The 14,652-nt window shown below is 52.5% G+C and overlaps 1 protein-coding gene across 3 annotated transcripts in view; it reads right to left on the bottom strand.

Moving 5' to 3' along the window:
- Window positions 1-14,652, bottom strand: part of PLD1 (phospholipase D1) — an 81,822-nt gene that overhangs the window by 65,604 nt on the left and 1,566 nt on the right. The window contains exon 2 of one of the 3 annotated variants that reach the window (XM_074589969.1): window positions 3,677-3,889. The gene's annotated coding sequence lies outside the window, so the exon portion shown is untranslated. Of the gene's footprint in view, window positions 1-717; window positions 1,047-3,676; window positions 3,890-14,652 lie in introns of those variants that run through there. The other 2 variants (XM_074589968.1, XM_074589970.1) reach the window with 2 other exon arrangements.

Below are 14,652 nucleotides of genomic sequence, written 5' to 3'. Positions count from 1 at the left end.
TCAACGGAGCTGCACCGGCTTGAATCCTTGCCCAGGCCAGATCGGAGGCGTTTTTGGGGGCTGAAGATTTCCAAAGAGCAGCCTCCTATACCAACAAAGAGCATCGCGCCAAGTAAAGAAAAATAGCAACAGGCAGAAAAGGGCTTTCATTGCAAGAAACCGAGCTGGCAGCTCAGCGGAACGGGTTGTGTCAGCCAGCCGCCGGCGCGTTGGGAAACTCTCAGGTTTTTCCCATGTCCCACCCGAAAGGGTGGCTGCTGAAAGGGACGGGGCAGAGCCACGGTTTCACCAGCTTTGGAGAAACCAGCCAAACGCACCTCAGAAACACTGAAGTTCGCAGCGAACGTAAAGCTACCGAATTCCCCGATCCAGAGCACCCCCCCCACACACCCTAAGGCTGACTCCAGCCCAGCCCAGGGCTCACCAGCCTCGCTGGATCCAAACCTACCCATTTCAAAGCATGAAAAATTAGTAAATCATCCCAAGTATGTCCTGCAGGGCTGATAAACACCTCCCACTGGCGGAGTTCGCCGCCCGGCCTCAGCGAGGAACCCAAGCAGGGGATGAAGTTGAAAATAAGCGCCTTGCCTTTTAAGCATCCGCTCTTTTTCTCCCCCAAACCCGAGCCGGGGCAGCCCGGGGAGCGCACCAGCCTCCCCCCACCCCCGACGGGGACGCGACCGCCCCGCGTTTTTTTTCCCCCCCCTCTCTACCAACCTCCTGCCCCCGTGGAAGCGGGTGCCTCATGGTGCTGTTAACAACCGGCAAGGCTTGTTGGTTTGTTTTGTTTTTTTTTTTGTTTGTTTGTTTCTTCCCGAAGAAGCGCCGGTGTCCGGTCACCGCCCCGCAGCCCGGTCCCGCACCGCCGAGGAGCCGCCCCGCAGCCCCGGCTCCAGCATCCAGGCTTGGGTCGTCCCCCCCTCCACCACCACCACCAAAAAAAAAAAAGGCAAAACGCAGCCCAAGCCAGCCCACAAGGCACTCCAGCCTATGAGCACTTGCTAATTAAGGGGAAACCACTCCCCGCGAGTTAAGGAGACTATTGGGATACGGGCAGGAAGGGTGGAGGGAGAGGGCAGGGGGGTGGAATGGGTGCTGCCCCCTTCTTATGGTGGGCGCCTCGTTGGAGGGGGGGGGGGAAATAATAAAGAAGTGATCCATTAAGGGTGAGGAGAAAGTCAGCTTTTTTTGTTTTATTTCAACTTCGCAGCCCTACAAGTGCAGGGACGCCAGCGATCGGCTCCGCTCTCACGCAAACGCAGCGCTCGCGGGGAGCGCAATTTTCCCCCCTTTTGGACCCCGCTCACACAAACCCCCTTCCTTCGACAGGGAGAAGCCACTTTTCCCCCGCCGCTGCCAAGAAATCACATTTGGTGTGGGGAACAAACCGGGGGGGGGGGGGGGTGGAAGTCAGTGCAAATTAACAATGAATTAAGTACACATGCGGTGTTATTTTTAGCCTAAGACGTCCTAATAATTATGGTCACATATTGTTTGTACTGAGCAGTACTTGCCTGCGTTTTTCATGTTACTTCCCATACGCCCTTTTTAATATGCAAGGAAGCAGATTTTTTTTTAGCGAGAGGGGGAGAAAAATTTAGTGCCTATAGAAGCGTCGAGCTGACGAGCGGAGAAGCAAAAATCCTCCATACGTTAAATCGCTGTAACACAGTCTTGCGTGCTGGTGAAATGCCCGAAACCTGTCTGCAGTCCTACAGCTCCCACCGCCACAGCTGTACGGGGGACATCTTGGTGACTTTTTCCAGGGAATTCAGTGTTCCCACTTCTGTCTCTAGAGCCAGATTTCAATATGGTTGTTGCGTTGGGTTGTTTTTTTCTTAAAGGATTTTTTTTTTTTTTTTAATGGTGAGGAACTGAACATTGGTCTTCAAATTTACATGAGATAAATAACCCAACTTTGGTCACTGCTAACTCAGAGACTGACCCCACCCCTGCTCTGGCAGTGCAATATCGAAGCATCTCCACGTTCTCCACCAGAAGAAGACCTGCTTTGTTTATGGGCACACCTGCAGCACATCGGCTTAGCTTGTTTACCCTGGGTTTGCTATGACTTGGCTTACCAGTGGCTTAAACCAGCATGAGCGATGTGCTTCGTGTTTAAAAATCAAACTCGGAAATCTAAGGTGGGTTCCCCATCGCATTGCAACACCTCTTCCTTCGACTCACGGCGTCGAGCCGGAACACTGCTACGCTCAGCACCTACGGAGAGCCGTGAGTCAGGGTGGCTCACTGGTGCCGGCTGTGTTGGGCAAGGAAAAAGACAGCACGGACATTTCTAACGTGCAGCGTCACAGTAGAACAAAGCAACAGAGAAAAGCGGGGTGGAACTCTGCTGCAAAGCACAGGGGCAACGGGAAATACGGAAAGTCACCCTGTATCACTGGCATCACCTTTCCACCCCAAAAAGTGGGCAAAGCCATCTCGAGAGGGACACGTTACCCCACACCGAAGAAAGTTTTCATGCTTACACCAGCAGATGGGATGGGAGCTGGTGGAGAGACAGCATGTGAGGCATCCTTGGGCATCCTTCAGGGCACCCGCCTGCCCAGGATGCCCCATCTCTGCTGGCCTTCCAGCCCCACCTCTGCTAAGCCCACAGCTTCCTCGGGCAGGAGGTCAGCAGGGGACCATCGCCATCTCCCATCTCTGCAAACCTCTCCAAGCAGATTGGCGAAGAGAGGGGACATCTCAGACGCAGAGAAGAATGTTTCCACAGACAAACCCCTGCCCACCCGCCCAGCGCTCATTTCAGCGCTCATCACCCATGCAACGGGCTGGCTGAATTCTGGCAAACCTTTACAAATCCATAAAGCTTAGCTCAGTTAACGCATATTTAATTTCTCTGCTGCTAGGTTTATTTTGGCAGCGGCTGTGAGCAGGGCTAGACCAGCAGCAGCAGAGAGCAGGCACTCTCGAGGGTCATCCTCCCCCTCTACGCTGCCTTGGTGAGGCCGCACCTGGAGCACTGTGTCCAGGTCTGGGCTCCCCGGTTCCAGAGGGACAGGGAACTGCTGGAGAGGGTGCAGCAAAGGGCTACCGAGATGATGAGGGGGTGGAACACCTCTCTTATGAAGAAAGGCTGAGGCATTTGGGTCTCTTAAGTCTGGAAAAAAGATGGCTGAGGGGGGACCTTATCAACACTTATCAATACTGAAAGGGTGGGTGTCAGGAGGATGGGGCCAGGCTCTTTTCAGTGGTGCCCGGGGACAGGACAAGAGGTAATGGGCACAAACATGACCATAGGAAGTTCCACCTAAACACGAGGAGGAACTTCTTTCCTTTGAGGGTGGCAGAGCCCTGGCACAGGCTGCCCAGAGAGGTGGTGGAGTCTCTGTCTCTGGAGACATTCCAAACCCCACCTGGACGCGTTCCTGTGCCACCTGCTCTGGGTGACCCTGCTCTGGCAGGGGGGTTGGACGAGATGATCTCCAGAGGTCCCTTCCGACCCCTACCATTTTGTGATTCTGTGATGAGCATTTTGGCCTCTACATAGCACAGTTCCCCTCTCCCAAGCGCCACAACGGAGCACATTCTCCACCCACAGTTATCATCTCATCCAGGAGAAATGCCGTTGTGTCCATTAGCGATTTGCTACACTTCCCATAACCTCCCCCCGTCCCAGAGGCAATTCATAAAGTGGATACTTGGCACATACCTTCAAAAATATCTCGAGCTCTGAAGAAACACAATATTGTCTGTCGGGGTTTCTTTGGTTCTCTGTTCCCACCTTCTTTTTGATCTTTAGGAACTCCCAAGGACACTTACTGCTGTCACAGGGGCTGTGGAGTTTTCTTGTTTAACACGAGATGCTGGTGCAAAGAGCGCGCTGCGGGGCAGTCACACGGGGATCGACCGATGCCGCTGCAGTCTGTAAAACCAAGGTGTGAATCATAGAATAGTTTGGGTTGGAAGGGACCTTTAAAGGCCATCTAGTCCAACCCCCCCACCACGAGCAGGGGCATCTTCCACTAGACCAGGTTGCTCGGAGTCCCGTCCAACCTGACCTGGAATGTTTCCAGGGATGGGGCACCGACCACCTCTCTGGGCAACCTGGGCCAGGGTTTCACCAGCCTCGGTGTAAAAAATGTCTTCCTTATGTCTAGTCTAAATCTTCCCTCTTTTAGTTTAAAGCCATTGCCCCTCGTCCTGTCGCAACAGGCCCTGATAAAAAGTTTGTCCCCATCTTTCCCGTAGGCCCCCTTTAGGGACTGAAAGGCCGCTATAAGGTCTCCCCGGAGCCTTCTCTTCTCCAGGCTGGACGCCCCCAACTCTCTCAGCCTGTCCTCACAGCAGAGGGGCTCCAGCCCTCCCAGCATCTTCGTGGCCTCCTCTGGACCCGCTCCAACAGCTCCGTGTCCTTGTGCTGAGGGCCCCAGAGCTGGACACAGTGCTCCAGGTGGGATCTCCCCAGAGCGGAGCAGAGGGGCAGAATCCCCACCTCGCCCTGCTGGCCTTGCTGCTTTGGATGCCGCCCAGGATACGGTTGGCTTTCTGGGCTGCAAGTACACGGTGCCGGCTCATGTCCAGCTTCTCATCCACCAGCACCCTCAGGTCCTCCTTGGTAGGGCTGCTCTCAATCCCTTCATCCCCCAGCCCATGTTGATACTGGGGGCTGCCCCAGCCCAGGTGCAGGACTCTGCACTTGGCCTTGTTAAACCTCATAAGAATCACACTTCTCAAGCCTCTCCAGGTTCCTCTGGATGGCATCCCATCCCTCAGGCATGCCACTCAGCTTGGTGTCATCCGCAAACTTGCTGAAGGTGCACTTGATCCCACTGTGCCACTGATGAAGATATTGAACTGCTCCCAGGATGGACCCCTGAGGGACACCACTTGTCACCAACCTCCATCTGGAGCAGCTGACCACTACCCTCCGGATGCAACCATCCAAACAATTAGGAATCATTTTTTTAATTTTATTTAGTTGCATTTCATTCATGTTTTTTCTTCTCTTTGAAATTTTCCATTGTCATGCCTAATGAGCTGGCCAAAAGTGGGGATACATGAGGCATATAGAGGCATCTGCGGAAGGGCTTTTTGACGACTAAGAGCCTTTGCTGCTGCACACCAAACCCGATCCAACAGCTAAAAGATAACCCAGGAAAAGAAAAAGGGATTTTTTTTTTTTTTCAATAAGGACCTCACCCTCCCTCTTGGTCACCACTTGGCATCACAAACACGAACAGGGGGAAAGGCCGCATTTCAGCTGATACCGTTCACAGCAACCGACACATTCCTGGTTAGGTGAGGTATCAAAGGTGGCAAAACCAAGCAAACAAACCATCAGTTGCTTGAATTGAGCAGTCCTCTGCCGGTCCTTCAGGTCTGCAGACAACCTGCAGGACCTTTTTCCTCCTTGTGTTTCCCTTTTAGCCACACAGATGCTTCCTGGCCCCGAGTGCGGGTGATGCTGGTGCTTCTGCAAAGAAGCTGTGGCTGCCCCATCCCTGGAGGGGTTCAAGGTCAGGCTGAATGAAGCTTTGAGCAACCTGGTCTGGTGGGAGGTGTCCCTGCCCAGGGCAGGGGGTTGGGGGTTGGAACCAGGTGATCTTTAAGGTCCTTTCCAACTCTAACTGTTCTATGATTCTATTTTATGATAGGGGAAAAACTGGGGGGTAATTTTTCCCCCCGTTGGGTCCCATCTGGGAAGGAGCCTGCAAAGCCCCAGGGGAGGGAGGAACCGGCTGCATTGCCTGGCGGTGAGATGAGGGCTGGCTTTGGCATCTCACGAGGCTTGCAAGCTCCAGCACAGGACATCACCGTGCCTCCTGTTCCTGCACCCTATCCACAACCTCTGCTGAAGCCGTACTGCCTGTAGAGCAACGGGTCTGTGAGTGGTGGTGGTTCTGCCACTCCTCTGCCAGGTTTTCAAATGGTCATTCACTTGCCACGTTCCACAGCGACTCTGCAGCTCTTTAGGACAACAGGGTGGTTGTACCCTGTGTGTCACCTCACTAGGAACTGGAAATGTGTTTTGCTGTAGCCAACGAGAAAGAGCCTGACCGTGCTCCCATGGGGTGCACAGAGGGATGGGGCAGAACGCTGCCAGGCTCCGACTGCCGAGACCACCACAACACCCGCAGTGGGTGGATGGAGCCCCACGGACGTGTGCACCAGACACCCCAGGAGAACCCCCCAGGGTCCGCGCCGGGGCAGCCCCTGGTGATGCTGCCAAGGATGGAGCAGCCCCGAGACCACCTAACGTGGGCCAACTGGCATTAAGCCACATACACGCACCAAGAAAACAATTTTTGTTGTTTTGTCCCATAAGACCAGGATTCCAAAAGGAAAAGGGGGGGGGGGGGTGTTTGCGGAAATCACATTGTCAAGTAATTCTTTTTTTTTTTCCTTCCCCCTTCAAGGACCACAATTGTCCTCCTAACTTTGGAGGAAGAGGCTGGGGAGGAAGTTTTGATGACAGGCACTTGGACATGACGGCCTGACTCGGCCACAGTGCCCCCTGGGAGTTGTAGGAATATCTTCTCCCACCCAAATTGCTTTTTCTGGCACAGCTCCGCAGCACGGGAATGCTCCCCGTGACACAGGAGCAGTCCCATCCCGGTCCTCCCTGCCTGCACGGCCAGGGGACAGCGGGACCCCTGGACGCGAGATGCTCCGAGACAGCCCGGGGGCTGCTCGGGATCCAAATCTTCCTGGATTTGGCCAGAATATTTCAGTTTTCTTTCACACTCTCCCCCTCTCGCAGGATTCCCATGGAAACAAAAACAAAGCTCTCGCTGTTTGGGTTTAGTTGGGGGTTTTTTGTTGGTTTTTTTTTTCATCCTCTTGAGGAGGGGGTGAATTAAATTAGTAAATAAAAAGCTAAAAAAAAAATAATATGAAAATAATACAATATATGTAGGGAAAAAAACATGAGATACCACTCGAGCTTCCCTGCAGTGGTGCATCTCCGCTCTGTGTCACCCCTGAAGAGCCTCAGGGGACAGAAATGGGTCTCAGAGATAGAATTATACAGTATTTCTTCTATTGTAAAGTCACTCTGGGGCAGGAAAAACCCAACCCCAACCCCTCCCACCCTGGAGGTTTGCTCCCTGGCAGATACCTGGATGCCACCGTGTGGCAGCCGCCCCACGCAGCCGCCGAGGGACAGGGGCTGCGGGGCAAGGCACGGCTTTAAGGGAAAGAAGGGGGAAAAAAAATTCAAAAGGAGGGTTTTTTTTTTTTCCCCAGCAATTCACAAAATTTAAAGGAATGCCAAGCACGTCAGTATATGAAGCACAGTATGTGGAGGAAGGAGAGAGTGCAAACCGTCTCCTTCTGGTGTTAAGCTAAGACACATACTGTCTTTCTATTTAAAGCCCTACGGTAGCGTGAATGCCAGGTTTGAGTGAGCTCAACAAGTCCATCTGAAAACAATATGCATGGTCCTCTCTGCCGCAGGATCTGGGCACCTGGCAGCTCTTCATACCTTACCATTCCCACGCAGTGGGGTGCGACCCACCTTTACCTGCTGGAGAACTGAAGCCTGGGTCTGGAAAGGCATTTAATTAACCGCAGAGACCAGTGTGACCTCCCTGGGGTCCAAAGCTGCTTTGGGACGGGGACACCGGCCCACTGGGTGCTCAGCGATGATCCCCTTTCTCTCCACCTGGGAACCGATGCTGGGTGCAACCCTGGCTGTGCTGAAGACGAGGGTTTTTCTACCAACACTGGGTACCACCCAAGCCATCCTGGCACGGCCAAACCATCCTTCCTCCCCTACCAGCACCCCAAACTGTCCCCTGCCAGGGGGGAGCAAGAAGAAAGCAAGACGCGACCCGGGGCCAGGGTTTGGGGTTTGCCTCGTTTTTCCCTCAGCTACCTCAGCAGCACTGTTCCTAATGTGTTCCGAGATGCAGTTCATTAAATGGTGAATTACACGTTTTATCACTTGTCCATAACAGGTTGTCAAGTCGGTACGTTATTATTAGCAACAGGAAAGGAACTAACTAAAATATTCTTCAAGTATGCAATGAGCATTTGAGTAAGGGTTAAGTAACGAGCGTTTCTCTAGCGAGGAATCTAAGCAAGACATGCTCCACCCATTTAGTTAACAGACAAAAGCTTACATAAGCTGGATGTTACATAAAATCCTAAAATTGGGAGCTGGAGAACTCCCCCACCTTTGGATGGCAGCGCACCCACAGCCCGCATCCACCTGAGCTGACACCAAAGGAGCTCGGAGCCGACATGCAGCTGATGGCCAGGCCTGGAGCTGGCAGGAGAAAGCAGGACAGACGGACGTGTCCTGTCTGCCCCGATGCTCTCGCCTGGGCTACGAGTCTGAATTTGCCCGCACACTGCTCCGGAAACAGCCTGGGCGGTCACGCGCTCCAAGGAGCTTTGTCATCGCGGGGATGAATATATATCTGTTCTCGCGTTATCATAAAATCATAGAACCATAGAATGGTTCGGGTTAGAAGGGACCTTAAAGACCGTCTAGTTCCACCCCCTGCCCTGGGCAGGGACACCTCCCACCAGCCCAGGTTGCTCCAAGCCCCGTCCAGCCTGGCCTTGAACCCCTCCACGGATGGGGCAGCCACAGCTTCTCTGGGCAACCTGGGCCAGGGGCTCACCACCCTCACACCAAAGAATTTCTTCCTAATATCTCATCTAAATCTCCCCTCTTTCAGTTCAAAACCATTCCCCCTCATCCTATGGCTCCACTCCCTGATCCAGAGTCCCTCCCCATCTCTCCTGTGGCCCCTTTAGGGACTGGAAGGGGCTCTAAGGTCTCCCAGCTTTCTCTTCTCCAGGCTGAACACCCCCAACTCTCTCAGCCCGTCCTCACAGCAGAGGGGCTCCATCCCCCCCAGCATCTTTGTGGTCTCCTCTGGACCCGCTCCAACAGGTCCATGTCCTTCTTGTGCTGAGGGCTCCAGAGCTGGACACAGTGCTCCGGGTGGGGTCTCACCAGAGCGGAGTAGAGGGGGAGAATCACCTCCCTCAACCTGCTGCTCATGCTTCTCCTGATGCAGCCCAGGATGCGGTTGGCTTTCTGGGCTGCAAGTGCGCATATCGTGTGTGCCGGGTGAGGCTGAACACCATCTGATCCCAGGGTGCCATCCCAAGGGAATTGTTGCTGATGCTTAGGAAAGAGTAGGCAAATATGGCATGGTTGTGGGGGAACTCCTGTGGGACTCTCCCTGACTCCAGGGACTGGCAAGCAAGGGACGTTCCAAGCCCAAAGTGCTGTCTTTGCAATTGTACAGCGCCTGACAGCTATTTCTTTCATTAAACTGTCTGGTCAGGTTTCGAGTTCACGTGAACTTTCAACTTCCGCAACAAAACCCACCACAATTTACCATCATTTATCTGCGGGGAAAAGGGAATCCGCACCTTGCAAAATCAACCACTGTAGCTAAAAAAAGGTGGTCTGGCAGGGGGTGCAACCACTTCACCAGGTCTTGTATGCCTGGAAGCCTGTCTGTCTCCAGGGAAATCATCTGCCTCAGGAAAGGAATACTTTTTCTCCCTTGCATCCCACCTTAAAACGCACTATTCCAACGCGCAGACAGCAGATTCAACCCACGTCAGTGGTTACTTCCTGGTCACGAGGACAAAAAAAAAAGCCTCAAAGAAGAGGATTTGCAATTCTTTTCGCAACGCAGACACCCAATCCTCCTCCTCATGCAGTTTCATGAGACACCAGGGAGGGGAGAAGCAGGGGGAGAAGGATCTTCAGACGGAGGACTGTCGGCAGGGCAAAGCGTCTCAGGAGTTACTCTCTGGACTACAAGGGTGCTATTCATGACGGGGATCAGTTCGCTCTGCGGTACTTGCAGAAACATGCCAAGGCTGCTCTGTGCCTCTGCCCGCCTGGCTTAGCGTTCGCGATTTGCCTAACCTTTGCTCTAAATAACTGGGAGCTGCGCAGAGGGAATTTTGGTGCAGCTCCCCGGCTTCTAGAGCATCCTCCCCGGCTGCGTCCCACAGGCTTCCCTGGGCTGTGTTGTAAGGAAGAGACAGACAGAAGGCGGGCAGGAGGAGAAAATGAAGAAATGAAATACAAGCTGCCTGACCCACAAAAAAAAAAAAAAAGAAAGAAAGAAAAAAAAAAATCAGAACAGCCTGGCTTTGCTGTCTACCATGTTATTTGTCTTCGGAATTCAATCCAGATGGCATAGATAAGACAGGGGTGACCCCTAGTGCCCTCTCCAGCTGCAGCTTCCACTGTCATTCCCTGTGTTCATATCTGAGCGTAAGAAAAAACAACAGGGGAAGCAGCAGCACTTTTCAGATTTGTTCTTCGTTCACAAAGCCCCGCTCTCTCTCCCCTGTCAGAAACAGCATCTCATTTTCTCTCCCCACTCAAACTCTATCACCAGGAGGCATTCGCTGCAGCATCTCTTTGTCGCTGTTGTCTGGGAACAGCATTAAACAAATTTACTTGTGTAAGAACTTATTATATTCCCTTGACTCTATCACAGTACGTTTATGTTTGTTATCGAAAAGAAAGAAGACCCTATTTTGCTAACTCCGTGCTTGTCAATAGCTAAGAACAGCCATTCAAACTCCTGAGAAGAGACCTTTGTCTCGTATAAAGTGTATTTTGCAGCAGCAAGACGCTGAAAGGAGCGAGTCTTTCCTGTGACAGCCATCGGTATGCATCATTATGGGTTGTTTTTTTTTTCTAGCAATGTCAAAACTCGCTGTTGCTGTGACTCAGCCCCACCAGATGTGCCCCGCTCGCTGGGCTGCGGGATGCCCATGGGGGGGCTTTTCCTGGTGGTGTCACCTTTCCCCAAAAAATCTTAAGACACCTCCTGGCAGCTTACTTTGGGATGCAGGTTTTTCCTCGAGGAAATAACTGATCGTAGCATAAGCCTGAAAGATCTTTAGCTTCCTGATAACGGAGGGCTTTGGGCATCTCCCCCCGAGCACAGCCCACCTGCCCTGCAGGGTACCACCCCGATGCGCCGCTCTCAGGGTCGGGGCTGTACCTGCCATCGCTTGGCACCTCAGAATTTCACGTATTTAATAGGAACTCATCACCACCACCATCTCCTCCGCCAAAGGAACCACCAGACAGTCCCCACGGCGACGTCTCCCTCCTCAAGAGAGCAAGCAAAGGCCCCTGCGCAGCCTCACGACCCACCACAACCTCATCTCATGCTTCTCCAGCTCGGTATGTCTCCCCTGCCCCTCGTGGGTGGGTGTCAGCCTTGGCGGCCGTCACTCCGGCACCCCTCCTGCTGCCTTACGCCGGCCGTACCGAGGCGCCATCGCAGAGCCCAGGTCCCCAGAGCTGCCACCAAGCTGCACCTTCCTCGCTCAAGCCCCGAGCCCGGTTCAGCACTTCCCGAACCAGCAGTAACCCCCCGGCCCAGCTCCAGGGAGCCCTTCCCAGGGCTGCGTTCCGACCCCCGAGCTCTGCGCGGGGCACAGCGTGGCTCTCCCACCCCACACGCAGGCTTGCTCCATCGCCCCATACTCACGGTGCCAACCCCATCTCCAGGCGCCATGGCCATGCCGCCGGCACCTCCTTCCCCTTTCGCCGCCCGCCAGCCCTTTTCTTCACCAGAAACAACTTCCAGGTCTCAGCCAGCCCTTCCTCCCCGCCATCCCCTCGCTTTTGCGCAGATCCCCTGGTCACTCGTCCCCTGGCTTCCTTCCCCTAAAGCCTCTGGGCTTCCCGCGACCCTCTCCACCCCCTCACCCCTTCTCAAGGAGCTTTGGTGGCATTCGGAGCTGGGACTCAGCCCGGCTGGGGACGGACCAGCTGGGTGATGCCTCTGACACAAGTGGGTTTACTCACGGCAGGGTTAGGCGGGCGGGCTGTAACTACAGCAACTTCATTTTTTCCAGTTTTAGTGCTTTTAGCTCTGTATCTGTCCTAGACGTAACGTTGTTCTGCTTGTGTGCCTACTCTCCGAATCATTTTTCCCCGGTTTTATATCTCCAGGTGCACACGTTCACATGTTTAAATGAAAAGCAGCAGTTTCTGAGATGAAGTTCCTCCTCCCCATGTTTTATTTTTAAAGTGGGTTTCAAGGGGGAGATAAGAAGTGTGCTAGTCGTTGCATAATTTTAAGTTAGTTTTATCCGGTGTAAATCTCTCTTTTCCTGCGTAGTGCTGAGATCCCCTGTGCTACGCAGCGTGCCGCCAACCCGACGTTGCTCTCGTGTCTCTGCACCCAGCACCGCTCCAAGCTTCCCGCTTCGTTTCCTTTTCGCCTCCTGTTTTAATTGAGCATACGCAAAAAACTCATCTGCTGAGCCGCTGCGTGCTTCTCTCACGGTGTTCTGCCCTGTTTCTCCTGACTTTCTTTTCCTTGTTAGCTTTAGTAAACACCATTTTCTCTTTACTGCTGTTCTGACTGCGTATGATCCCGTGGAGAGAGAGCGCTACAAAATCTCTCTCGATAGCACCCGTATCTTTCGGTAGTTACATTTTTTTAAATAGTGTATTTTTCTCTACATTCTCATTTTCGCTTGGCCCTAGCGCTGTGTGTTCCAGTTACGCTCTGCATCTAAACCAACTCCATCAGGCTGACACGTGCCCATAGCTACCAGCAGTATGAGTTCTGAGTATTTTCGTCTAAACTCTGGCTTCATTACTCACGCTATTAAAATGCTCAAAATCAGCTCATCGCTTTCATTTTTGATTATCAGGGGTTTTTGCGTGCTTTTGCAATACGCCGCTTTCCTGCTTCCCTCAGAACCTTGTTCCTACTATTGGGAAGTTACTCTTGTGCAGGGAAAATGCTTTCTTGGATGTCACCTGAAAGTCAGCATCTCAGCCAGGCAAAGGTGGATTTGACACAAATCCAGCCACTGAAACAGTCCATCATCAGGTGAAGCAGGAACATCATCATTAAAAATACTTTTATTAAAGACCGGAGGTTTTTTTCCTTCCAAAGGCTACACTTGCTCAAGGAAACTATAAATCCTGTGGCTTGCCTGACGCTGCAGGTCAGCCCGGATCGTCAGAATAGTTTACTCTGGCATTCATACTTAAAAGCTTACAAATATCCAGGCAAACTGTGACCATATCTGGTAGAGAGACGGTCAGACAAGATAAGGGACTCGCTGCTTCTGGGCTTAAATGCTCTGAATTTTCGCCTGCAGTCCTGCCAAGACACCCCCTTCTCCCACAGCAGCTAGGAATGGAGCTCCTTCTACTTCTTTTCCTTTTTATCTGAGCTCTAACTTTGAAAACTTTGTTGGAAAACCGGTCTAAAACACCTTAGAGCACTTCACCTCTGTCTTCCTGGTGGGGAAGAGCCGGCGTTTTACCACCGTTATTGTTGTATTAGTGTCTCCCCAGATTCTGAGCCGGGTCAATCAGAAGATGACTCACTCCGAGGAGTTTGTTCAGGGCTCCGAAGAAGGAGAGGAGACGCTGCCAAGCTGGAGGCAGTTCTCAGACTTTGCTCCTTAACGTGCTCCTCAGTAGCGAGCGCTTCCCCCAACGTCCCCGCGCTGGGGCCATGCGGCTTAACAGCCAGGATGGCTCCGTCCCCTCCCGCCACCGCCCTGTCTCCTGGTAGCCCACGGGCAGGTTGGCCGGAGGAAAGAGAGATTTTTATGTCGTGGGCCATCGGGTGGATCACCACAGGATAAAAAGAGAAGGTTGAAGCAATCACGGAGCTGGAAAAACCCCGCAGGGGATGCAGAAGGAGCAGGAGCCGGCTGAATGCAGGGGGCTGAGGTGACCAGAACATCCCCCAGAGAAGAACGAGACAGCCCGGGAGGGAAATGCAGGCTGGAGAGGATGGCACCCCCCAGCAGAAGGCAGACAAAAAAAGTTTCGTTTTTCCTTCAGAAAATCTATCTGGAAGCATAAAGCTAGTCTCGAAAAAGTTACTTTGCTCTTTGAGAAGCACCCAGGCGAAAAGGCAGTAAGAAATGCTGTGAGCTGCCTTTCCAGAGTTTAAACCAAAGGCAAAGCTGCCATCGGTCCCAGTTCCCCAGTGCTCTGCTCCCCATTTATCCAAGCCCTCCACTAAAACCAGTAGCATAATTCTCTATTCCTCTTTTTTTTTTTTTCCCCCCCCAGAATCCCAGTCATTTTGCACAGCCCAAGTAACACACGTAAAACCAGGCTTTGCCCCAGGATGAAAACTGAAAAAAGGAAGGACAAGTGAAAAAAAAAAAACCACCACCAAACAATTGAAGAAACACAAAACTTTGCATACAAAACCCCAGACCTCAAAAGGGGGGGGATATATTCTCACCTTCCTTTAATTCCGCCCATAAATCTGGGAAGACCAGAACATATTTTCAAATCACAGCGTGCTCAGTCAGAGGTACCCAAGTGTACAACACAGGGTGAGTTGCCTTCGCATGGGAGTCTTTTGGAAGGAAATAACTGGACACGAGTGTTTATCCGAGGCTGGGGATTAGCGTGCTGAGCAGCACGGTATTTACCCACGTGTACCGCGACGCCCATTTGCCTGGCTAACCCGTCAGGTCCTCCGGCAACAGAGGAAAACGTTAAAGGAAAAGCCTGGAAAAATGTTTGCATCTCGTGCCGGTTTTGCACTCTCTCAGCTGGCAATCGGTGTCCCATCATAGATTTCTGAAAGTTATTAACAAATATATGAAGAACGCTAACAAAGAGAGTGACGGGTGGCATGCAGCCTTAGACGTGTCAGTCATTATTAAACCTTTAAATGAAAGTGGCCG

This window comes from Larus michahellis, chromosome 6 (assembly GCF_964199755.1).
Source record: "Larus michahellis chromosome 6, bLarMic1.1, whole genome shotgun sequence".
Taxonomy (NCBI): domain Eukaryota; kingdom Metazoa; phylum Chordata; class Aves; order Charadriiformes; family Laridae; genus Larus; species Larus michahellis.
This window is presented reverse-complemented; position numbering and strand designations above follow the sequence as displayed.